The 24,700-nt window shown below is 44.2% G+C and overlaps 1 protein-coding gene across 6 annotated transcripts in view; it reads left to right on the top strand.

The window, feature by feature from the left end:
• Positions 1-24,700, top strand: part of ME3 (malic enzyme 3) — a 316,923-nt gene that overhangs the window by 1,283 nt on the left and 290,940 nt on the right. The gene's annotated exons all lie outside the window — the stretch shown is intronic.

Below are 24,700 nucleotides of genomic sequence, written 5' to 3'. Positions count from 1 at the left end.
TCTTATTAGCATAATGAGGAAAGTGGTAACTGTTGGTGCCAAAGCATAGGTCACCCAGGCACTGAAATCACAAGACAGTACTTGGTATCAGATGTTTATCCCAGTGCTCCAGAATGTGTATTCATTTTTTTTATCATAAATATGAAAAAAATTAAATTATGGCTCGCCAAGGGTCTGTAGCTCCCAATTGGAGAAATGCCATTGAAAGTCAAATACCTTCCTTCCTAGAGGAGCTAGGGTGGGTTTAGGAGGAGGGGAAGAAGGGAGAGAATTCCCAAAGCACCAGTTACCTACAAAGAATTGGGCTGGGCACCAGAGTTAAGAGATGGCCCCAGGAAGACCATCCAGCAGTGTAATTAAGAGTATGCCGGTTACACTCGACTATGTGAGTTCTGTTCCAGGTTCTGCCACTTAATAGCTTTTGGCTTAACCTTCCTGTGCCTCAGTTTCCTCCTCTATAAAATGGTGACTCTTGTTTGAAGAATTGAATGACTTAATACATATAAAACGCTTAGCACATGGCCTGGCGCACAGTAAGCCCTTAATAAATATGAGCTGTTGCTATATCTGTTATGCAAAAAGAATGTGCCTCCGCTCTGTTTTGGAGCATCACCGTCCCTTGGGACCACCTCAGCCCACCTTGCCATTTGTTGCTCATTTGTCCTCACAGTTTTTGAACTTACATTGTCACCAATTTGGGGAGGTAAGAATCTGGAAAACAAGATGTTTATTCCCATCATTCAGAGAGAGAAACTGAAGCACAGAAGGACTGAAGACCCTCTCCTGTCTCCACATCCAGAGCCAGCTTCAGACCTATAATACCCATCCAGACAGCAGCTCTAACTGCAGATGACCTGCGAGACTGGGGATTGTTCCAGTTGTTCCACCCACTTGTTCCCTGGAGCTGTCGGTAGTAAAAATGTGAGGATGCTACCTGGCTCTTAGGTTGTCACCGCAGTTCCCATAAGGACAAGACAGATCTATACTTTGACCTACAAGAGAAAATGCCCCGTGTAGCAGGTGTCCTCATGCTGAGCCTAGATATTTGCTTTGCTTTTTGTATTTGCCCCACTCCCCTCTCTTAAAAAACAAAACAAAACAGAGCAAACAAAAACCAACAAGAAAGGCAAACCCTCACTGCTTAAGAACTCAATTCAACTTCATAATCATAATTCTCAAATACTTTTCGTGTGTGTGGCACTTGAGTTAGAAGTGCACTCAGGGCAATTCAGTGAGTGCCCACTCTATGTGAGATGATTGACTATACAAGGCTGTGTGTGTGAGAGAGAGCAGATATCCCTCACCTCAAGGGATTTATGCTTTGGATGTAAAAGAGACAAAATCAAATGGAGGAGAAAGTGAGCTGTAGGCTAGATCAGGCTACAGCTAGAGTATGCAAGAGGAAATCATTAATTCCCACTTTGGCAGGTGCTGACGTCGTCCATGAGGTGGTGGAGTTTGAGATGAAAGTCAGAGGATAGAGACCTGAGCAAAGTTTCAACACCCATTATCTCATTGGGTTCCTCCACTGTGTAAACAAGGCAATTAATGGGTGAATGAAGGGGGCAGAACTAGGGCTGGATTGCAATAACCATAGCTACTATGTTTAGCGAATGCATACTATGTGCCAGGTAGTGTAGAGTGTACTTCATTACACATAATCTTCAAGACAAACCAAAAAATAGGGACTGATTATCTCCTTTTTGCAGACAAGGAGACCGAGGTTCAAAGTGGTTAAACGGGATACCCAGTACTGTAACCATTAAGTCACACAGCTGTGGCTTCTGCCTGGTCTGTCCTACTCTTTCAGCAGGCGCCATTGTGTTATATTGCTTCCCAGACCTGCCTTTTCTCGAGTTTACAGTAAAGGGGTTGAATCAGTCACTGGTGGTCGCTCTGGCTCAAAACATCCTTTTGATTCTGTCTTGCTTTTGTTCCAGTTATGTAATCACTTCATAATAGTTGTTAAATGGCCTCAGAGGGGGAAGCAAGATGGGACTGAAGATAGTTGGAAACCTAGGGCAATGGGGAAGGGAGAGACCCAATGCCAACTCTAAACTGCCAAGGTCAATTTTAGTGCCTTTTTTTTTTTCTTTTTGTCTTTTTAGGGCCACACCCTCGGCATATGGAGGTTCCCAGGCTAGGGGTCCAATTGGAGCTACAGCTGCCGGCCTATGCTGGAGTCATAGCAACCCCAGATCTGAGTCGCATCTGCAACCTACACCACAGCTCACAGCAACGCTGGATCCTTAACCTACTGAGCAAGGCCAGGGATTGAACCTGCATCCTCATGGATACTGGTCAGATTCGTTTCCACTGAGCCACAATGGGAATTCCTAGTGCTTTTTTTTTTTAATTGAAGTATAGTTGATTTACAATGTTGTGTTGCTTTCAGATGTACAGCAAAGTGATTCAGTTATGTGTGTGCATGTATAAAGTGTATATATATATTTTCAGATTATTTTCTATTATAGGTTATTACAAGATGTTGAGTACAATTCCCTGTGCCATACAAGAGGTCCTTATGGTTTGCTTCATATAGAGTCGTGTGTGTCTATTAATCCCATCCTCCTAATTTATCCTTCCCCTTGGTGCTTATTTTTCATGGGGCTGAGATCCACAGGCAGGTTCAACAACTTGTCAGTTTGTAAGTTATCAATGAGGAAGGGGATGAATTTATGTATTGAAAAAGCATTTCCATCTGGTGTGTTTCTGCAGTGATAACACGGATCTAGGAGTTTACTCAGTAAGTGGGGGTTCCTAGCTCTGTATAATGAGTGAAAAGAGAAGCCGAATGAGAGACAACACAGAGCTCTGGGATGGAGGCATTTCTAAACCTGTCTGGGTGACTTCGGGCAAATCACCTCACTTAGCCTGGATTTCTCGTCTGTAAAAAGAGAGCCTAGAGGCCCCACACTTAGAGTCCACAACATCATCATCCTAATGGGAGGATGACCCACACGTATTTTATCTCTGGGCAACCCAGCATGCGGTCCTAGGGCAGCAAAGAACGTGGAATTCTGGAGTCAGGCTGACTTGGATGCGATTTAGAATTCATTTAGTTGCTGGGTGATCCGGGGCAAGTTATGTGACTTTCTGCTCCTCCCTCTTTTCCTTCTGTACAATGGGAGCTAATTTCAGGCTGTGGTAAGGACTCAGTGAGATAATTAGTACAAAGCACACAGCACAGGGCTAGCACCAAATAAATTCTAAATTGGCCTTATTATTATTACTACTGTTCCTGTAAATGCTTAATCATTGTTTTAAAATTTGTAGACTGCGTGAATGCATCAATCACATTATTGTAGGATCAATGCTAAAAGGTTTAACCCAGGCTTTCTAAGAATAAGTTGTCTTAGGACTTTTTTCAACCCCAAGTCTCTTGTCATAGGTTTTGATTTGTAGGCAATACAGAGTTTCCCAGTACAGTCATTCCCTGGTGTCTGTGGAGGATTCGTGCCAGGACCCCTGCAGATATCAAAGTCCAAGGATGCTCAACTTCCTTCTATAAAATGGCCAAGTATTTGAGTATCACCTACAACCGTCTTCCATGTACTTTAAATCACCCCTGTCTCTAAATTACTTAGAACACCTAATGTAACGTAAATGCCATGTGAATAGTTACTGGTGTGGCACATTCAAGATTTACTTTTTGGAACTTTATGGATTTTTTTTCAAATAATTTTTTGATCCGTGCTTAGTTGAATCCTTAGAACCCATGGATACAGAGGGATGACTGTACCGAATTTAGGAAAAGTTACAGATTCGAAGGGGAGCCAGGGCTGTAGTTTCTTTTTTTGTTTTGTTTGTTTGTTTGTTTTTGTTGTTGTTGTTGGTATTTCTTGGGCCGCTCCCTCGGCATGTGGAGGTTCCCAGGCTAGGGGTTGAATCAGAGCTGCAGCCGCTGGCCTACACCAGAGCCACAGCAACGCGGGATCCGAGCCACATCTGCAACCTACACCACAGCTCACGGCAACACCGGATCGTTAACCCACTGAGCAAGGGCAGGGACTGAACCTGCAACCCCATGGTTCCTAGTCGGATTCGTTAACCACTGCGCCACGACAGGAACTCCCTTTTTTTTGTTGTTGTTGTTGTTGTTATGTAGTTTCTTTTTAATCTCCTTTTCCAGTCCCCCCTATGGCATCATCAGTTCATTTATTCAGCAAACATTTACTGACACTAATATTGTCAGGCTATGTATTTGGTTTTTTTTGTTTTGTTTTGTTTTAACAGGTAAAACCAGATTTTTCTCTCATGATGGTTGGATTTAAAATCTTTCACAGTAAAAAAAAAAAAGAAACCACAACAAACTCCCATAATTAAAAAAAAAAGAACTAACAAAAAGAGCCACTGCAAATAATCTTTATAGCACTTCGTAAAACAAATGTGTTTGTATTGCACTTACAACTTTAAAAAAATTCCTATTTTTGTTAAGTATAGATTACCCATTTTAAGTATTTGGAAATATTAGTCAGTACATTCTGAATATAAATGTGTGAAGGTATAATATATAACCTTAAAATATGAAGTGGTTGTAGAGCTAAATTGTCACATTGTATATATGGTAGCCTAAAAAGAAAAAAAAAAAAAAAAAAAAGCTGCACAGCAAAGAAAAGCTTTACTCAAATCCTACTTAAAAGAATGTAGCAATAATTTTAATTATTAGGGAGAGGTGTTCCTGTCCTGGTAATGACCCAACTAGTGTCCACGAGGACATGGGTTTGATCCCTGGCCTTGCTCAGTGGGTTAAGGATCCAGTGTTGCCCTGAGCTGTGGTGTAGTTTGCCGATGCAGCTCAGATCTGGGGTTGCTGTGGCTCTGGCGTAGGCCGGCAGCTACAGCTCCTATTTGGACCTCTAGCCTGGAAACTTCCATATGCTGCTTTTGCAGCCCCCCCCCACCAAAAAAAAAAAAAAAAGACAAAAAAAATATTAGAAAGAAAAACAGGCTTTGGCACTAGCAATTTCCTGTATACTGTGGGCCCTATTCTAAACTGAAAAATTAGAAACATTTTGAAATAACTGTGTGTTTCTCATTTTCTCTGGTCAAATTCAGAAAGTCTCCAGAGGCCAGTGCTGGGCTTCTCTGATATACTCGAACTTGCATACTAGATCTCATGATCAAGAACAAAAGAGAAAAAAAGATTCTTTTTTTCCTTCCTCTAAGTCAGGGAGAAGCAGCAGAGCTGCAGCCTTGAAATACACTTTAATAACCTTTTGATATTCTCTTTACATTTATGTTATGGAAATTTCTCCCAAATCTCTATACCTTTAAAAGGCATTTTTTGAAAATCCTTTTGTTTTAAATATATGTTTATATTTATCCATATATATATATATATAATTTTCTCTTTTCTGTCTTATAAGGAGTAATCTTTTAAGTGGCTAAGTATGGGGTCTGAACATTCAAATCCAGTCTTTTCATGAGGTTTCTCCTTTTTCCTGGCAAATTCTACTCATCCTTTAAGCTCAAATATCAACTCTTCTCTGAAGGCTTCCAAACCCTTCATTGCTACATATGTCAGTTTGTTTTCTGTGTTTTCAGAGAATCGTATTGAAATTATATCTTGCACTAAAACTATGTATTTACATGTCAACCTTAAGCAGTCCAGACCTCCTCATGAGGGGCACCCTGCCTCATTCTTCTAGTCTTTGTGCTTTTCCTTTGTCGTTTAGTAGAGCCTGGATCATAGAAAGGCTCAATTAGTTTTTTCTTAATAAATGATTGAATGAATTAATAAGTCAAAATCTAACGAGCTTAGAATATCAGGTCTGAAATATTCTGGTTTGCCAGTGCAGCCCCTAGGAGCAGGGCTCACTGTATGGGAAATTTTACCACTGGGGCTCCCATGTTTTCCAGGATATAAATCTGAATATCTCTTTGATGCCTGTTCACCATTCTTTCCTTACGGGTCACTCAGGATAAATTCAGTTTCTGCTTGGTGTGCTGGTTACATTTCAGGACTTATGCTATGGCTGCATGCTGGTGTTCTAGGTGTCATCTGTGCAAGATGTGTGACGTCCCCACTGACTTTATGCAGAACCCTCTGGAATGTGTTCTGAGTCACTCTGCCAGGGACACCCACAGGATGGAGTTTGCTTCCCAAACTCTATTTGCTCCCACATTCTGGAAGATGTTAATAGACCATCCATGAAAAAAAGATGGTCAGATATGCATATTAGCACTCTAGATGCTCTGAGAAGTCCTGAGTGAAGAAACCTGCTTACACTCACTTATTTCTAAATTACCGGGTCTTATTTGACCACGATTCTTTTTTCCAATAGGGTAGTAACATGTCACAGAACAGTGGCGTTCTATTGGGCACAGTTTGAGAAAACCATCCATTAGCTTATCCCACTTCTAGGAGTAACCACTTCTGTTCCCGATACGTGGTTCGTGCTTTTTTGCCTCATTGCCTTTGCTTGTATTTGAAACTGTTTCCTTTGTATCCACTTGTCTCAATTCTACTTTTTTAAAAAAATTGAAATACAGTTAATTTACAATATTGTGTTAATTTTAGGTGTATAACATAGTAATTCAATGTTTTTCTAGATTATACTCCATTATAGGTTATTACAAGATAATGGATATAATTCACTGTGCTATGGAGTATGCGCTTGTGGCTTATCTATTTTATACACAGCAGTTTGTATCTGTTAATTCCATATCCCAATTTGTCCCTCCCCCTCCCCTTTGGTAACCACCAGTTTGTTTTCTGTGTCTAAATCTATACATTAAAAAAAAATTTTTTTTTGGCTATGCCCAAAGCAGGTGGAAGTTCCCAGGTCAGGGATTGAATCTGCGCCATAGCAGCGACCTGAGCTACTGCGATGACAACACCAGATCCTTGACTCGCTGCATTACCAGGGACTCCTAATTGTATGCATTCTTGAAAGGCCTAACAGGAGCTCCCTGGTGGGTCAGTGGGTTAAGGGTCTGGTGTCATCACTGCTGTGACTCTGGTTTAACCACCTGCCACAGGTGCAGCCAAAAAATAAAAGTAAAAAGGCCTAACACTCTGTCACATGCTCTGCAAAGTATTTTTTCCTTTTATTGGCCTTCGATTTCCCATAACACTTTCCACAGCTTTCTCATAGCCCTTACACTGTTACTTCTTTTATTATCAGTATACCTTTCCTCTCCTCCACCCTTGACTCTCCAGTCTGCATCTCTTTTGCGGGATGTGTCAGTCAGGATCTTAACAGAAGCCCAGTTTGCCCTTAATTGATTCAAATGAAGAGACTTTCAGGAAGTGGCTAGTCCTGGAGATGAGGACAGGGTGGAGGAACAAGCAAGGACAGAGAGCACCCAGGGCCCAGCAGCGGGGTCCTGCTGTGGGCACGGGAGGGAGGGCGAAGGGGCACCTGAGCGCCCAGGTGGGGGGCCTGCTGCCAGGAGTTGCTCCCCTATGGACCCATACAGCCATTGCAGGAAACTGGTGCCCAGGAGGAAGGGAAGGAGTGGGAAAGAAATGCCTTGATCTCTTCTCCTCCTGCCCGCTGATCTCTGGAGCCTGCCGAAGTCAGCTCCCAAGGGAGCCAGGCTGTGCGGTGGGTGAGGCACAGGGCAGGGCAGTAAAGGGTGGAGATTGCGGGGGGGCAAAGAACCAGCACACTGAAAGAGCCCCCGTTTCCTCATTCGCAAAATAGAGTAGTGCCGGTACCCTCCTCCCAGCGTGATGGTGATTAAATTAGGAAATGTGTCAAGGGACTTATGAACACATATGCTTCCTTGATTCTACTCATTAGCTACTTACCCTGTTATCATTATCATTATTTACAAGACCACTCTTGGGATAGCTGCTGGTGTAAGAGCTGACTGAAGAAGGTATCATGTGTTGGTTATTTTGTAGCTCTTACACATCCAGCTCAAAGCACTGTGCAAGGCTCCAGATAGATGCATTTGGAGGCGTTGGGGAGCCCTTTTGAATAAGCGTAACAGGAAAGCTTGTATAGCGGTATCAGCCAACCTGACCTTGAAAACAGACCACAAGGCGCTAAACTTGAGACTTACTTTTAGATTCCAGCAGATTGTTTGGGCAGTTCTTAGACACAGGCCAAGGCCTCTAGTTTTCCTTTGCCTCCGTAGAGGGGAGAGTTAATGAAAAACAAGCCAGCTCACCAGGACTAGTGCTGCGTAGCCGTCCCTGGCAATGACAGTGATAGTGATTTTTCCTATTTTGAAACAAAGTAAGGACGGCCTGCCCAAGGTTGAAAGCAGGAGGGTTTGTGTCTATAGACGTGATTGGCTTCCTGCTCTTTCAGAACACTAACCTGGTTTATTTCAAACAATGGTCACCAGGCTCCTGCTTCCTTGGGTCCACAGATTAGGGAAACCACAACGGTCTGTGTTCTCTTCACTTCAAAGCCTGCAGAGCGCCCTAGAAAGCCAACGTTCGGCCTGATCCCAGGGGTGGGGGCTGGGACCAGATTCAAGGGTAGGAAGGGGGGTGGGGGGTGAGGCGGGACTTACCCACATGAAGGCAGTGGATGTCAGAGCTGAAGGCTGCTCAGAGGCCCTCCGCTGCAGCCCGTGCTCTTGGAGGAAGGGCGAGCCCCGAGGGTGACTGCTTCTGGGGAGCCTGTCACCCTGACAGAGCCATGAAGGTTACACTGGGAGGGCCACGGACACCGCGCTCCAGTACTGACACCAGCAGCTGCAGCTGGGGACTCCCTTGAAGGAGGAGTGACTTTATCCGGGTTTCCAGCAGACTAAAATTAGTGACAAGAACACTTAGCCCTGAGATCTTGTGGGATCGGTTAAGTTGTTGTTCTCATCATTGTTTCTGTCCCTGAAAAATCAAGACCGAACTGTTAAGCAATGGCCCTAAAGCTGCTGCACCCACAAGCTTCATGCTCTCTGAGTGGGCCCCAGCCAGGGTTCTCTGGCTTTTCTGGACCACACAAATATTTTGTCCCTTAACTCAAGGCTGACTGAGGCCCTGTTTGGACAACCCATGCACAGCCAGAGTGAAGGCTTCCTCTCCACCTGAGCAGGGGTTCAGTCCATCACCCAGAGGGATAATAGGTAACAGAGCAGTTTGGGGGTTATGCTGTCAATTAAACTTAGCTCCACCTGGTGATGTGACATGATATTCTAAGATGACATGATATTTTTTGTTTTATTGTTGAAATGGAAAAGGCCCCTAGCTTCAATCCAGGAAGACCCAGGAAGGCCCAGCCCAGTCCTCAATTGCTGTGACCTCACAGTTGTACAAATAGCAATATTGGCAAAGCGAGGTTATCCAAACCATCTTCTCTTTCAGGACAAGAGATGGCAATGTCTCTTTTTCTCTCTACCATTTTTTTTTTTAAAACAGTGTAATAAAATCAAACTATTAAATCCTGAAACCCCTTTCTTCAGGAAAATTAAAAACAAATAAATGACAAGTCTTTGATTTGTTGGGCCACTTTTTGAAAGGTTGATAGCTGCCTTGAAGGCAAACTCCAGCCTTGGTAGCAGCCCTCCAAGCTCAGTTCCCATTGTAATTTTATTATCAAAACTTTCATCCTCCGCCCAGTGATCCCAAAGCTTCAGGGGACTGAAGTTCACTTAGAGGGTGAGTATTCTTGATCTAAGCTTGTTAGGGATCAACGTTTGTATTGACTCGAATACCTGCCTGACTGGAAGGAAAAGCACGAGTGAGCCAATAAAATTGTTTTGTGTAAAGTTATAGTTTAAAAAGGGTGGTTTTGTTGGTGAAAGTATTTATAGCATTGGTATAAAGTTCATCTTAACAATAATGGCCATTTATTATCTACTGTGTACCAGACCTTTCCCACTACTTCTTACATTGGAGCAAATGACTCTGAGCAGTAGGAACACATATCCTTCTATTAACTGATAAGAACCCAAGGCTTAACTAGGTAAATAACATTCCCACTTTGAAGTGCTGGAGAGGGGATTCAAACCCAAGACTCTCTCCCCCAAATCCATATATCATAAAGTTTCCTGTATAGTTTCTTTTGGGATGATTTCAGACACAATAACGGAAACCCTTGACTTACTCCTGCTTAAATGACAATCAGGAAATTGAGTATCGCACGTCGAGAAGTTCAAAGATAGAGTGGCTTCAGGTGAGGGGCACTCAAGGCTCCAGCCCTGCCTCTTTTGGCTCTGCAGTTGTCACCTGCATTTGTGTCCAGGAGGAAAAAAAAAATCTTCTCTCCCTCTGTCTCTCTCTTAGGAGCAAGACAGTGATAGTTCTCCCCAGCCCTTTCTGCATATCACAGTGGTAGGAATTCAACAGTCCTAAGTACTTTGCTAAATCAATCACTGGCAAGAGATGAAGTTATCTTTTAGCCTAAGTAACACAATAATTGGAAGAGCTCTGAACTCAGGATCGGAAACCTTGGGTTTTGGTTATGAAAACTTGCTAGTTGCTCAGTTTTTCTTCGCCCTTACCTTTTCCTTATTGGTAAAACAGGGCTGATGAGTCCTATCATACTGATCTCACAGAGTTGTAAAACAGGAATGAAGTAATGTCTGTAGAAGTATTTTGTCAGCTCTGACACATGATGTAAATGCATGTTATGGGCTTCTATTAATATGGTTCAGAGAGAACTATTGGTCATGAGACACTTTTTCAGTTATATTCATATGTGTGGCTTAATCATCATCAAGATGATCATTTAGGATTTTTAAGTTTTTGCTGAAGATTTGCCTGAATTTTACTTATGTGTCGGAAAATTAATAGTGCACAAATAGGAGAAAATGTGAAATTCAGTGTCTATCGTTATGAACTCCAATTGTATCAGTTTATATGTGGGTAAGATGTTTGTCAGTTATTTTTTACTCATCAAAGAGCTAGTTTCCTACGAATCTGTTAAACAATCTTTCTCATCCCTTCCTTTATACCAATTCAATAAATACATATGGAATATTACCATGGGGGAGTGGATAGGATACACACTTGAGAGAATATGAAACAGACCCTGTCTGAAGGAGAGTAGCCACCTAGGGAAGAATTCTAGAGAGGAGACTAGTTAGAATATATCCACAAGTAGCTATAATAAAACGTAGAAAGATAAGAGGAAGTGACAGGTAAAGTCCCAAGGTGTGAAGACATAAAGGCTGTAAGAATTCAGAAGGTTCCCAGCCATGGGGTTAGGAAAGACTTTAGGACAAGGCTTCATTTGACCCAGGAGTTGGAAGATCTGGACCTGGGAATAGCTAGTTCACCTTGGCTCTATGTCAAACTTGCTCTGAACTTGAATACTCAGAATGCATACTCCTGGGGAGTTTCTGTTGTGGCTCAGTAGATGAAGAAGCTGACTAGTATCCATGAGGATGCGGGTTTGATCCCTGGCCTCACTCAGTGGGTTAAGGATCTGGTGTTGCTCTCGCAGATGCAGCTTGGATCCTGCCTTGCTGAGAATGTGGCATAGGCTGGCAACTGAAGCTCGGATTTGACCCCTAGCCTGGGAACTTCCATATGCCACAGGTGGGCCCTAAAAAGACAAAAAAAAAAAAAAAAAAAAAAAAAGGAATGCATAATTCTTGAGAATAAATCACATGAGAGCTATATATAGCAGAAAATAATACTTGGAAAGGTAGAGATTGCAGCTAGATAGATGACAGAGGAATTGGAATACCAAACTAAGGAAGTTGACTTCACTCAGTAGGTGTGAGATAATAGAAAAAAAAAGTACACATTGCTCTCTGCCCCTGGTTTCTAGCACAGGGCTCCTAAAACACGTGCTATTTCCTAAGTGATACAGCACCAGGAGCATCGTATTTTAATATTTGGTCTTTGACCCTGGTTCCTGACACAGGGCTTCTGAAACCCTTATAATTGCCTGAGTATTAGCACTGTCTTTTGTTCTGATGACATGACTTTGGCGGGGCTCCTGGATGGCTCCAAGGTGGGGGCTAGTCACCAGAAAGAACAAGCCAGGACTAGAAACTTGGAATTTTCAGCCCCGCCCCCATTCTCTTGAGAAGGAAGAAGGGCTGGAAATAGAGTTAATAATTGCTCATGTCTACGTGAGGAAGCCTCCATAAAATTGCAAAAGTGTGGGGTTCAGAGAGCTTCTGGCTTGGTAAACACAGCCGTGTTCTGGGAGGGTGACACACCCCACCTCGAGGAGAACAGGAGCTGCTCCTCTCAGGACCCTCCCTGACCTCACCCTCACTCATCTCTTCATCTGGCTGTTCATCTCTGTCTTTTACCATGTCCTTTAACAGATTCGTAAACCTAAATGTTTTCCTGGGTTCTGTGCCATTCTAGCAAATTAATCCAACCCAAGAGAGGGTCATGGGAAGCTCTGATTTGTAGCTGAATTGGACAGAAGTTGTGGGTCACCTGGGGAACTACTGCTTGCAGTTGGCATCTGAAGGGGGTGGGGACAGCCTTGTGGGACTGAGCCCTTAACCTGTGGCATCTGACGCTATTTCCAGGTAGATAGTGTCAGAACTGAATGAAAGGGTGGGACACCCAGCTGATGGGGAAATGCCTTGGTCTGAAGAAAACCCCTCCATGCATTTGGTGACCAGCAGTGTCAGAAATGAAGTGTCTGTGTGAGCGGTAAAGGGGACACAAAGGGGGAAAGACTGTAGCTTTAAAAAAAAAAAAAAATTTACATATAGTTGATTTACAGTGTTCTGTCAATTTCTGCTGTACAGCAAAGACCCAGTTATACATTTATATATGTTCTTTTTTTCACATTATCCTCCATCATGACTGTAGCTTTTTTCATTCAGTAGGCAGTAGAGTGAGTGCTGTCAGGATATCTGTGCTTTATGAGGATTAAGTGGGCAGCTTCTGGGAAGCGAGATAGGAGAGGAGAAAGTGGAGGCTGAGAGCCAAACTCAGAGTTTGCATGTTCAAGCAAGAGGTCATGAGAATCTGACCTTCCACGCATTGGCATGGAGATAAGCCAATGGATAGGAGATATTTTGGGTGGAGAAACTGTAGGTTTGGTCGTTGATATAAAGATCATTTGGGAGGGGAGGGTCAGAAGTATTTCATTCATTAATGACAAAATGCCGACACAAACTTGCCTGAAAAAAAGAAGTGAATTTACCTGTTCACTTAACCAAAAGTTCCTGAAAATGGGTGTAGCTTCAGGAGCTGGTGGAGCCCGGGGCTCAAACGGTGTCATCAGAACTTGGGCTTCTCTACCACTTCGTTTTTCTTCTCTGCTGATGACACTCTCAGGCAAGCCCCAGAAGCCACTAATTTATATTTTCTGAGGCAAAGACAGCTGGTATCCTCGTCATTTCCAATAAGCACCCCAGCTCTGCTTTCCGTTGCTTGTTCCAAAGCAGTCCCTCTGGCTGCGAGAGATTGTTCCTGACTGGCTTGGACCTATATGTGATCGTCTGTTTTCTATTGTTATTTTGATTATTTGTCCACAAAGACCACATATGAGACATTGCCCTGGTACTAAAATCAGATCTCATTCCGAGGAATTCTTGCTAACTGAAAGACACTGCTTCAGAACACTGATGGCTGCTTTTCATTCCATTTCATCAACTGCAATCGTTTTTCTCGAGACAGGTTTCTTGAGGACCTGGCACATAGCTGAACTCATAAAATGAGTTAAACCTAGACCTTTTCTCAAGCAGTCTTCAAATTGGGGGGCAGTACCAATGCTCTATAAGTGGCAGAAAGATTTCACCCCTTGGGGAAACGGGTGAGTATTGTCTGAGAGGGCTTGACCATGGTGTGACTAGCAACCTAGGTGTTTTGTTTGTTTTTGGTTTTTTAGGGCCACACCTGTGGCCTATGGATGTTCCCAGATTAGGGGTTGAATCAGAGCTATAGCCACCAGCCTCCGCCATAGCCACAGCAATGCAGGATCTGAGCCGTGTCTTCGACCTACACCACAGCTCATGGCAACACTGGATCCTTAAGCCACTGAGTGAGGCCAGGGATGGAACCTGTGGCCTCATGGATGCTAGTCAGATTTGTTCCTGCTGAGCCACGATGGGAACTCCAGCAACCTAGGTCTTGAAGCAAGTATAAGTTTTGCTTCAGCACCATCTAGGCAGGGCACTGAATGCCAACCAGATGCGGACAAGTCATTTAGATTCCATTTGAAATGGGGCGATGGCTCTAAAAATAGCACAGGGCCATCCTCCTGATCTGAACAGTTTTCTCTTTACACAATACCTGTGATCTATGCAGTGTTTTTAAGTTAAAGTTTTACAGAGTGTTTAATTAAGTACACTAGGAAAGCCAACCTCTTTTAGAGACCCCTTTGGAAATTCCTTTGGTAAGGAAAAGAATCAATCTGTTAAATGACTCCATCACTCTGAAAGTGAACCTCTTTCCCCTGATTTGATGGGTAGATGTACATTTTCACCTACTGGACTTGCTTAAAACCAGGTGCAAGCACTTGAAGTGCATTAAGGAAAAATGTTGACTTCTGTTACGACTTTTATTATTTATTTATTTATTTTTGTCTTTTTTTTTTTTTTTTTTTTTAGGGGCCATAGCCACGGCCTATGGAGGTTCCCAGGCTAGGGCTCTAGTCGGAGCTGTACCTGCCAGCCTATACCACAGCTGCTGCAAGAGATCTGAGCTGCATCTTCCATCTACACCACAGTTCATGGCAACACAGGATCCTTAACCCATTGAACAAGACCAGGGATCAAACCCACGTCCTCATGAATGCTAGTCAGATTCATCTCTGCTGAGCCACATGGGAACTCCTGGAGGGTTGGTTTTTATGAAGGAGACAATGTCAGTTGAAAAGCATCCGAGACAGAACTGCAGCCTGAATCAAGTCATTCCTGACAGTTGCACTGCCATGTGCACATTTTCAGACATATGGCTGAGCTGCTCTTTCAGCTTTCCAGAAGGATCATCACCTAGCTGATGCAGATTGTTGTAACCTGCAATTTGGAATGAGATCAAAAGTGTGAGGATTAGGAAAGACAATCCAGGTGGAATACTTGATTTTTGATTCTGCAAAGCAGACCCGAGCCTTGGTCTAGCCTGAGCTGGTTGTCTTGCAGGCAGTCAGCAGATCCTGCTGCCAACAGGCTGAGGCTGAGGGCCTGCTGCAGTGCGACGGAGGGACTTGCAAAGCCCAGGGAGCCTCTTGGCCCTCCTTGTGCTCTTTAGAGTCATCCTGAAACAAGCACAGGTGTTGACAATACTAAGAGGGGACCCAGGTTAGAAGAGAATCACTTTTATCTCAATCATACAGCCTTCTAACTGGAGCCTGGAAGACTGGAGGCAGCTGGAGGGGAAAGAAGATGATTTTACAGATCTGTTTGAGGGCTCACCCCCGCTACACCCCAGAAATGAAAGGAGGGGCCAGAGAAGGGCGCTTGCATTTGGCGATGTGCCCCTAGCAAAGTCCTGACACATCGTATACACGGATGACAATCTGTTTAATAAATGAGTGAATGAATGAGTGATAGGGTGAGCGAAGAGTGAACTATGCAAAGTTCCCTCTAGGTGACTTTCCTGAGAGTGGGCAGCCCTTGAGCTTCCCATAGGAACAGGATGAGACTCCTTTTGGCTACGAACTGGCTGGGAGACAAGGAGTTAGGTAGAAAACAAATTCATCAGAAATCTTTACAGGATTCGGACAATTCTTTTGAAACTTCTTTGGAAATGTTTCAAACTCTTTTCTCACAGAAAATAAATTCTGGGAAAAGAATTTAGAAGCCAAACCCAGTAAACAAACAAAGCCCAGCCCTCTGATGAATATACAGCACTTGGGATAAATTTCAAGTTGGGGAAATTGTTAGTGACTTATCCATAGAAAACTAGAGAAAACTGTTCAAGGTCTGATGCCAGAATGACTTCTCTTCCCTGCTCCCTACCTCCCCCAAATCCAGGTCTGTACTTGTTAAAAGGCGAGGCTTTGGAGGGTGTTAGATGGTGGAGGAAGACTTGAGATACAGCCTGGAATACTCAGGCTGGTTTCAGAGCTCTGCAGAGCTGCAGATGGGTGCTCGAGAGATAACCAGGACAGCACCTTCTTTTCCCACCACCAAATTTCTTTATTTTTGTGGAGGGTCAGGTTTACAACTTGTAGTTTGGTCATTCGGTCTGAACATCAGGAATTAAACATTTTTGAGGAACGGAAAGATAGGAGGAAAAAGACAGAGGTTTCAAAAATCAAAACAGATCTGACCCATAGGGAACGACCTTAACGGGAGCATGGGAAAGAACATTCCAAAGCAAGTCTTGGTTGGGTGTATGAAGGCGATTGAGATGGTGTGTGTGTGTGTGTGTGTGTGTGTGTGTGTGTGTGTGTGTGTGTGTGTGTGAGAAAAAGAGATTGAGATTGAAATCGAAAATGAATTTCTGCAGGCCCCGTCCCAGTCTGGTTCAGATAGAACTTGTAGGAAGGCCGTTCATCCTGTTGGAAATGGATGACTCAGTGATTACCGTCCAGGAGGCCCCTCTCTCTTTGCTCTGAAGGCTTGTTTGCTTTAGTGGTTCAGCCACCTGAAGGCCTGCACCTGGCATCCATGGACTTCTCTTCTGCTGAGTCTGCAGCCCCTCCCCAACCAGGTGCTGGGAGTTTATGAGCTCTGCTTCTCTTATGTCCAGAAAGCCAATGGGTGACTCACTTGGCCTCCTCCACTTCCTGACCCCAGGACCAGTGCCACCCACTGTGTCCCTGTGAGTTCTGGTGACCAACGAACAACTCTTCCCAGTTCTCCTGTCCTTGTTCTCCTCAAAGATGCACACATGGGCTGTTTCCAGTTTAAGAGTTTTAGCTCATCACTCCTGCGTTATTTCTCAGTGTTCAGGGGACCTGCCTGAGAATGATCAGGGTTACCCTTTAAAACTCCCCAAACAGTTCTAATAATATTCTGGTTCTTGACCTTGGTGCAGGATGCATAGATATCATCAGTTTGTGAAAATCCAGCAAGCAAGCTGTGCATTTACCATATATACACTTTCTGTTTGTACACTATATTCCAGTAAGAATGTATTTCAAAACCACCTGAACCAAATGAATCAGAATCTCAGGTTTGAGGCCTGAGGATATACATTCTTACCAAACTCCTCAGGTGACTCAAGTTTCAGGGCCTTTGCACTAAGCAGAAATAAAGATTACAAATATTCGAAACCCCTGTACCAGTGCCGGTTGTGGTGTTTGCTGGCTTGCCTCATTACTCGTTCATGAACTTCTAGTCTGCAGGTACTTGTTTGAAGCCCAAGATCACAATAGTTCAGTGATGTACCAGGTCCCTGCCTTCCTGCTGCTGAGGGACCCCTGAGCTGACTTAGACACCATCCCTGGAGAAACTCTCTGGTTCCTGGAGGAGGTGGTGGGCCACTGGTTAGGCTGCAAGCTGGTTAGTGCTGCTAGAGAGACAGAAAGCACAGGGTGACCTGGGAGCCCACGGAGAGCCACCCTCCATACCCCCCTACCTGGTAACTGTACCCAAACCTCTGGCTTCTGCTTCCAGTAGAAGGATGCTCCCTGATGTTCTCCCTCCCATAAAGCCTTGTGACTCCTTTCCTTCCTGGGGGGTGGCCTCATCTCCCACCACTTGGGACGGTAGGCCAGGCAGGTAGGAGCAATGGTGCCTTGTGCTAGTGCGGTTTAGAGCATGGGCTATAGAGCCAGAGTCCCTTGGTTGAAATCTTAGCTTGGGAGCTCACTGGCTGTGGGAGTGATTACTGTGGTATCTCCCTGGTGCTGCCATCTACTTGTAGGTGTGGTTCTTGTGGAGAGTAAATAAGTTCATATCCATGTAGCACTTAGATCAGTGCCCGGTGTACAGTTAGAGCTGTATCAGTGTTGACTGCTAGGATTGTTACTGTTATTGTTGTTATTTAGTCTACCATCAGATGTCCAGAGATTACATTCCTGAACTTCCAGACAGGGTGACACCCAGCTCAGTGGGACCAGGCTGCCTTCTGGAATGATCCCCTTGAGGCAGTTCCTCAAATCAGCCAAATAGAAAAAATACTTAATTCAAACAAAACAAAAGCCCAATGATGATTCAACATGAGGAGGAAGGGGAACATATTGGTCACAGCCACACAAGGGCTATTCTTTCCCACAGGCTCTTCACTACACTGGCGTGGAGGCCGCTTTCCTGCACCCCGTCCTTGCAGCTGTTAACGTTCCTCAGGGAAATATTCACAGACTTTGGATCATGCAGTGTTTTTGCTCTAGAACATTCAGGGGACTCCCATGACTCTTTCCTCCTCTCCTTCACCACCTGAAGGAAGTTCCTAGAAATACTTTCTGTCACTGTCCATATTTCATTGATGGGAAAACTGAGGCACATCCAGAGTCATTAAGCTCTTGGCTCCAGGTCACACAGGTAGTGAAGAGTTTAGCCAGGCTTTGCATCTTGGCTCCTTACTCCAAGGCAGGTGTGCCCCATGAGAGAACCAGACACACACAACCCCTGGCAATGTATCAAGCTTGGCATGAAGAGGTTCAGGTTAGGGGCAGAGTGAGGGACCCAGAAGCAATATGGCAATCTGACTCAGCAATTAAGCACATGAGCTTGGGAACTGGACAAGTCTGGGCTCTGTCAGTTGTATGGATTGAATGTTTGTATTCCCTCCTCCCCATATGGCTTTATTTGGAGATAGGCCTCTAAGGAAGTAATTAAGGTTAAATGAGGTCATAATAGTGAGATCCCGATCTAATAGGATTAGTGTCAAAAGAGACGCGAGAGAGCTCCCTTGTCTCTCCATGTCCAATGTCCTGGAGAAGGGCCATGTTAGGACATAATAAGGCAGCTGTCTGTAAGCCAGGAAGAGAGGCCTCACCAGAAACCACATCAGCTGGAACCTCGATCGTGGACCTTTGGCCCACCGAACTGTGAGAAAATAACTTCCTATTGACTCTAAAGCCACCCAGGCTATGGTGTTTTCTGACGGCAGCCTGAGCTGACTAATGCAGCTGCTACTAGCAATGTGACTGAGCAGATAACTCTCCTGAACCTTCTTTTCCTCATCCGTCAAACAAAAATAATAGTCATCATACCTCTTAAGATTGTTATGGTGGTTAAATGAGATAATGCATTTAAAGAACACAGCCAAAGGACTAGCACATAAATGCTAAAAAAAACCTCATTCATTCTCTTTGTTTAACACATATCGTTTGGTCTGGTTACCTGCTTTCTGCCAGACACTGTTCTGGGTGCAGGAAATCTGGCAATGACCAAGAGAAGACATAAAATCCTTGCCCTCACAGAGCTCCCAGTCTAGTTGGGGAGGCAGATGATAAATGAGGAAACAAGTAATTAAGACAATTGTGGGTTGTGAAAAACGTCGTGAAGGAAATGATCAGGTAATAAGACAGAAAGACATCTGAGGAGGCTGCTTAAGATGTGGTTGTCAGGGAAGAGCCTCTGAGTAAGATGTGTCACTTGAGACCAAGAGAGTGAGAATGTGCCTGTCATCTGAGGAGCTGGTGGACAAGCATTTCAGGAGAGAAGAGCAAGCACAAAAGCCAGGAGGTGGAGGGCAGACGCTCCAGAGAAAGGAAGGAACCACAACTGTGCCCTGTGAATAAAATGCCCTGAGGTTGGAGAGGTAGCCAGGGGCCTGAATTCACAGCACCTCATGGATTTTTCTGTGAGCAGTGAACAGCTATCCACTGATTCCTTTGGGGAAATAACAGGTGTTGATATGGGTTTTTGAGCCTTCACCCTGGCTGGTGGGTAGAGAATGGATTGCAAGGGCTATGAACAGAGCAGTAAAACTTGTCAGGTGACTGTTATTCCACTTTGGAGGAGGGGGATGATGGTGACTTAGATTGGAGATGGAGAGAAGATTTCAGAAGCCAGGTGATGATGGAAGAACTGGCCAGAGTTCTTGACAGATTTGAAGTGTGGTGGAGGAGAGGCAGGAACCAAGGTTGACCAGTAGGTTTTTGCTTGGCACTGTTAAATGATAGTTGGGTGGGGGGAAGACTGGGGTGAGAACAGGTCTGGGGGTCTCAGCGATGGCCAGAGGTTGGGAGGTCACACTTTGAGAACTGCTGCTGGAAGGGACAACTGGAGCACAGTGCTTCAGAGCACCTGAGGGAACAAGGTGACAGCGCAGGTACAGGGGGGGAACATGGGCAGGAAAGTGACAGTTCTTCCACTGTAAGAAGAGAAGAGGCAAAGAGATTGGTATACCTTGTGTGCATCGTTTTGGAAGTGACTTGAGCCACTTCGCCTCTGCTAATGTGTTCTCAGTGAGGTATGAATCAAGGTCTTTGGGTGCACAGGAAAAGCAGAAAAATGGATATGGGAAGTTTGAGGAGAGAGAAAAATCTGTTGAGCTAGTTGGCTTGGAGAGTGGGAAATGAATTTTGCTGAAGAAGTACACCAAGTTTTCCAGGCAGTGCTTATTTGATGGTTGTGGGTATGAATTTTTTTTTTTTTTTTTGTCTTTTCAGGGCTGCACCTGTGGCATATGGAGGTTCCCAGGCTAGGGGTCTAATTGGAGCTGAAGCCACCAGCCTATACCACAGCCATAGCAACGCGGGATCTGAGCCGCGTGTGCGACCTACACCATAGCTCATGGCAACACCGGATCCTTAACCCATTGAGCAAGGCCAGGGATCAAACCCGCCACCTCATGGTTTCTAGTCAGATTCATTTCCGCTGTGCCATGATAGGAACTCCTGAAATTTTTTTTAAGATTTTTTTTTTTTATTATAGAAGATTTACATTGTTCTGTCAATTTCTCCTGTACAGATAATGTGAGAAAAAGAATGTGTATGTATGAATTTAATGTAGTTCCCAGTGCTATACAGCAGGGTCTCATTGCTTATCCATTCCAAAGGCGATAGTTTGCATCTATTAACCCCAAACTCCCAGTCCATCCCACTCCCTTCCCCTCCCCCCTGGCAACCACAATCTGTTTTCCATGTCAATGATTTTCTTAAAAAATCATTATTTAAAAATATGTATGAATTTAAAGAGAAACTGATTGGTTTTGTTTATGCGTTCCCCCCCCCCCCCCGAAATATTCAGCTGCTTAGGTGCCTGGCACAGAAAAGGCAGATAATTTGGTTCCGTGACTGCCGAGGTGTTTGATGTTTGTTTGGTCTTGCCTGGGGCATGTGGAAGTTCCTGGGCCAGCTATCAAACCTGCACCACAGCAGTGACTCAAGCCACTGCAGTGACAATAGCGGATTCTTAACCTGCTGTGCCACAAGGGAAGTCCCCTGCTGATGTTTTTCTAGATGACTATGATGAGGAGAGAGAGGGGTGGAAAGAGGGGTGCAGAGGTGAGGAAAGGAGTTGAGGGTGACTGTTGCCGAGGAGTGGCTGTTCGAAGTGGGTAAGAAGAATGTGATGGAGTGAAGGATAGAAGAATGAATGTGATGGAGTCAGTCAACTGCAAGCTTTGATAAGGTGGTTCTCAGGGAGTGGGCTGTTTGAAATCGGGGTGGGGCTGCCACCAATGGCAAGGTCTCGGGTGTGACCATGTGGGTGTTTGTGGCTGAGAAGGTGAGAAAAGCAAGGAACAGAAAGGCCAGGGATTGGGACGGTCCATTCGAATGCCTGTTGAAGGCATCCAGAGGACACAGAGGTAGAATAAGACCCAGAGCCCATAACCCCAGCCTTGAGTGGAAGCAGGAGGGTGAGTGGCTGGTGACCAGAGGGGCAGGGGTGGACAAGTACCAGACATTGTGTGAGCTGACCACAGGAGCTTCAGAGGAGCTGCAGTTTTTTAGAGGAAGCGGGAGAAATGATGTAAAGTACAGTAGGTGCACAGAGGATCCTCACCCACCTCTGAGCTCTGAAATACACCTGGAGGGAGAGGCTGCAGGGGAACAGAGCCTCAGGGAAAAGCCAGGTCTCAACAAGCCCAGGAGAGGAGGAAGCGGTTGGAGCAGCGAGGACGTAGGGGAGTTCGTTGGTCACAGATCTTGCTCCACAGGGCTCTAGCGGAGGGTTTGGGACAAAAGTGAGGGTTGGAGGATTGGGTTGGATGATGAGAAATAAAACTTCTGTGAGCTCCCGAGAAGACCTGAAGACGCTTCTCCCTGTGACTCTTAAAAGGGGCAGCAAGGGAAAGGGCCATGAAGTGTCACCTCTTTTAGGTCGGCCTGGTATTATTAGGTCCAGATATCATCACCCGGCTCATCTCCCTGCCTCCAGGCACAGCTAAATATAGGCTGTCCTGCTTTTTATCCCCCCCCTCCCTGAGAAAGACGTAATTTTATCACGTCTATCAGTGATTCATGCCATGTTTGAATGGTTGGTACTATGTGCACTGCCTGACACATAGTAGGTACACACAGATAAATAGTGTTCAAATTAATTGAATGAATTCACAGTATCAAGATTTTCCTTTTATGTCCTTTGACTTACTCATGCAGTAGTGCTGTCTATGCTAGCCCGTTGTACTGCTTTGACAAGGTGGATCCACACTCAGTGGTCCCATGTTATAATTTTTGTTGTCACAGACAAGCTGTTCTATATCATCTTTCGCTCAGATGCTGATTCTGTTATTTCATTGTGTCATGTCTGTATCTCAGCTGGGTTTATGTTCCCTCAACAGCCGATCTGTACTGGTTTGCTAATTCTTTTCTCCGTAGTATCTACCATAGTGGAGACAGAGTCAATATTTTGTTAAGTGCTTTTTGAAAAAAAAATACATTCTGTAATTAATTTTCTTTCTTTCTTTCTTTTTCTTTTTCTTTTTTTTAGGGCCGCGCCCATGGTATACGGAAGTTCCCAGGCCAGGGGTCAAATCGGAACTCCAGCTACCAGTCTACACCACAGACATAGCAATGCCGGATTCTTAACCCACTGATTGAGGCGTGGGATCAAACCCACATCCTCACCTGGTTACCACTGAGCCACAACAGGAACTTTCCTGTAATTAATTCTTGAAATAATAAATACTTATATGAAAATTCATGCGTCTTCCTAGACAGCCACTGCCATGTCCCGTGAACCAACACCTAACATTATATCCAGTTTGCCTGGGTACAAATTATGCTTATGTCTGCTACTAGCTGTGTGACTCTGGGCAAGATACTTAATATATCTGTGCTTCAGTGTCCTTGTCTATACAACGAGGACAGTTAAGTTATCACATATTTGTTTTGGTGAATAAATCAATATATATAAAGTGCTTAGAGCAATGGCTGGCACATGGGAAACACTCAGAAAATGTTGTTACTGTTGTTGTTATCAGGCGTGTCATCCATATGCATAGAATACTTGATGAGAAATAACTCAAGCTGGATTACCAATCAATATCAATTGGCCTGTTCAATAAACTCTGTTGTGACTGAACAGTTAGGCCCACTCTCTACAAATAAAATTTGGATAAATGCCTCACTTTTCAGGTAAAGTAGGACCATATCAGTGAAGTTAGCATGAAAAAGGAATGCCCTCGCCTTGTGAAAAATAGAAATGTGCAAAAACCCCAGTAACCTAAGTTGAAGCATCCTGAAATGGAGCTGGGGTAGCTGAGAAATGAGGGAATTAGTACCACGAGGCTGAGGGCTTTGAGAAAATGTTCGGTATATATAATCACAGAAACAACTCAGACTCTGAGTTGAAGAAATAGCCGACATAACACAAAGCGCCCTTGCGTGGATTATTATTTGCTTCCACTCACAAGGAAGGTAGAGCCGAGGTGTGTAGGGAATTCGGAGGTCAGGAAAACACTGTTGTAACTTTTGATGGAAAGCAGGCTGGGAGCACTTAGCAAACGGAACTTCGCAGAAATTGTAGAGCTAGATGCTCATTCCCAGGAGTCTTAAAAGCAGGCATTTGCATTAATGTGTGTAAAGTTAAAAAAAAAAAAAAACTAAAGTAGCTCTAGAGATCAGAATCAGAAAGGTGATTTATTTTTAAGGGGGGATGTAGAACCACTTTCATCAGTTAGTAAAATTAGTGAGATGGCTATGAGATTTAGAAGGTAAACAGAGATGTTAAGGAAGGAACAAAATCCGTGAAATTCAAAAGGTTTTTTTTTCTTTTTTTGAAGGAAAGTGTATCCCACAAAAGAAATTGTTTTTAAAATACTAGGTCCCTAAATAGGCAAAGGAAGACATTATAATGCATTTCATGTTTCCGTTGTTACAGCATGAAGTATAGACACCTTAAGATAACTTTGGGAGCATTTCAATTGAAAAGCAGCATCTTCTGATCTTCTGGGTGATGGGGGTTAAGTGTGATGCTTGATTTCTTTTTTAACAGTTAGTGAAAGAAAAGAGCAAATAAAAATTTACTTATAAAAAGTCACGTTACTAGGAATTTCCTGGTGGCACAGCAGGTTAAGGATCCCGCATGGTTACTACTGTGGCTCAGGTTCGATCCCTGGCTCTGGAACTTGTGTATGCCAGGGATGCAGCTCCCCTCCACCCCCAAAAAAAGTCATGTTGATAGAAATTGACCAAAAGACCTTAAACGAAAGGGGATGTGAGCTGGTTTGCCTATGTTGGGGGAGAAGGTGGGGCCCAGATGCTTCTGGAGCTGGCATCAGAGTCTGTTTCATTCCCTATCTGGGTGTGTGATCTGAAGAAGTCAGGGTGACACAAATATAATTTGCAGCTGACCCAGTACTGGGAGACGCGGCACATATAATCAAGGCAGAGAAAACCGAAATCTGACTCAGTGGTGCTCAAAATACTGCCTTGCAGTAATTTTAGAAAAGAGAGAACAAGCCTGAGGCTCCATAGCATTTGCTTCGTCAGCACTGACTGGAACTACCTGTGCATGGTGGAAAGAACACTTAAAGTGTTTTTGCAGTGAGGAATCCTGAGTGCAGATCTAATTGTGTCTCTTGGGG

The sequence above is a fragment of the Sus scrofa genome, chromosome 9 (genome assembly GCF_054392235.1).
Source record: "Sus scrofa isolate SSC_HxYL_T2T_F1_AM1 chromosome 9, Sscrofa_HxYL_maternal_Yorkshire_Landrace_v2.0, whole genome shotgun sequence".
In the NCBI taxonomy this organism is placed as follows: Eukaryota; Metazoa; Chordata; class Mammalia; order Artiodactyla; family Suidae; genus Sus; species Sus scrofa.
The sequence above is the reverse complement of the archived record's forward strand: the minus strand, read 5'-3'. Positions and strand labels throughout refer to the sequence as shown.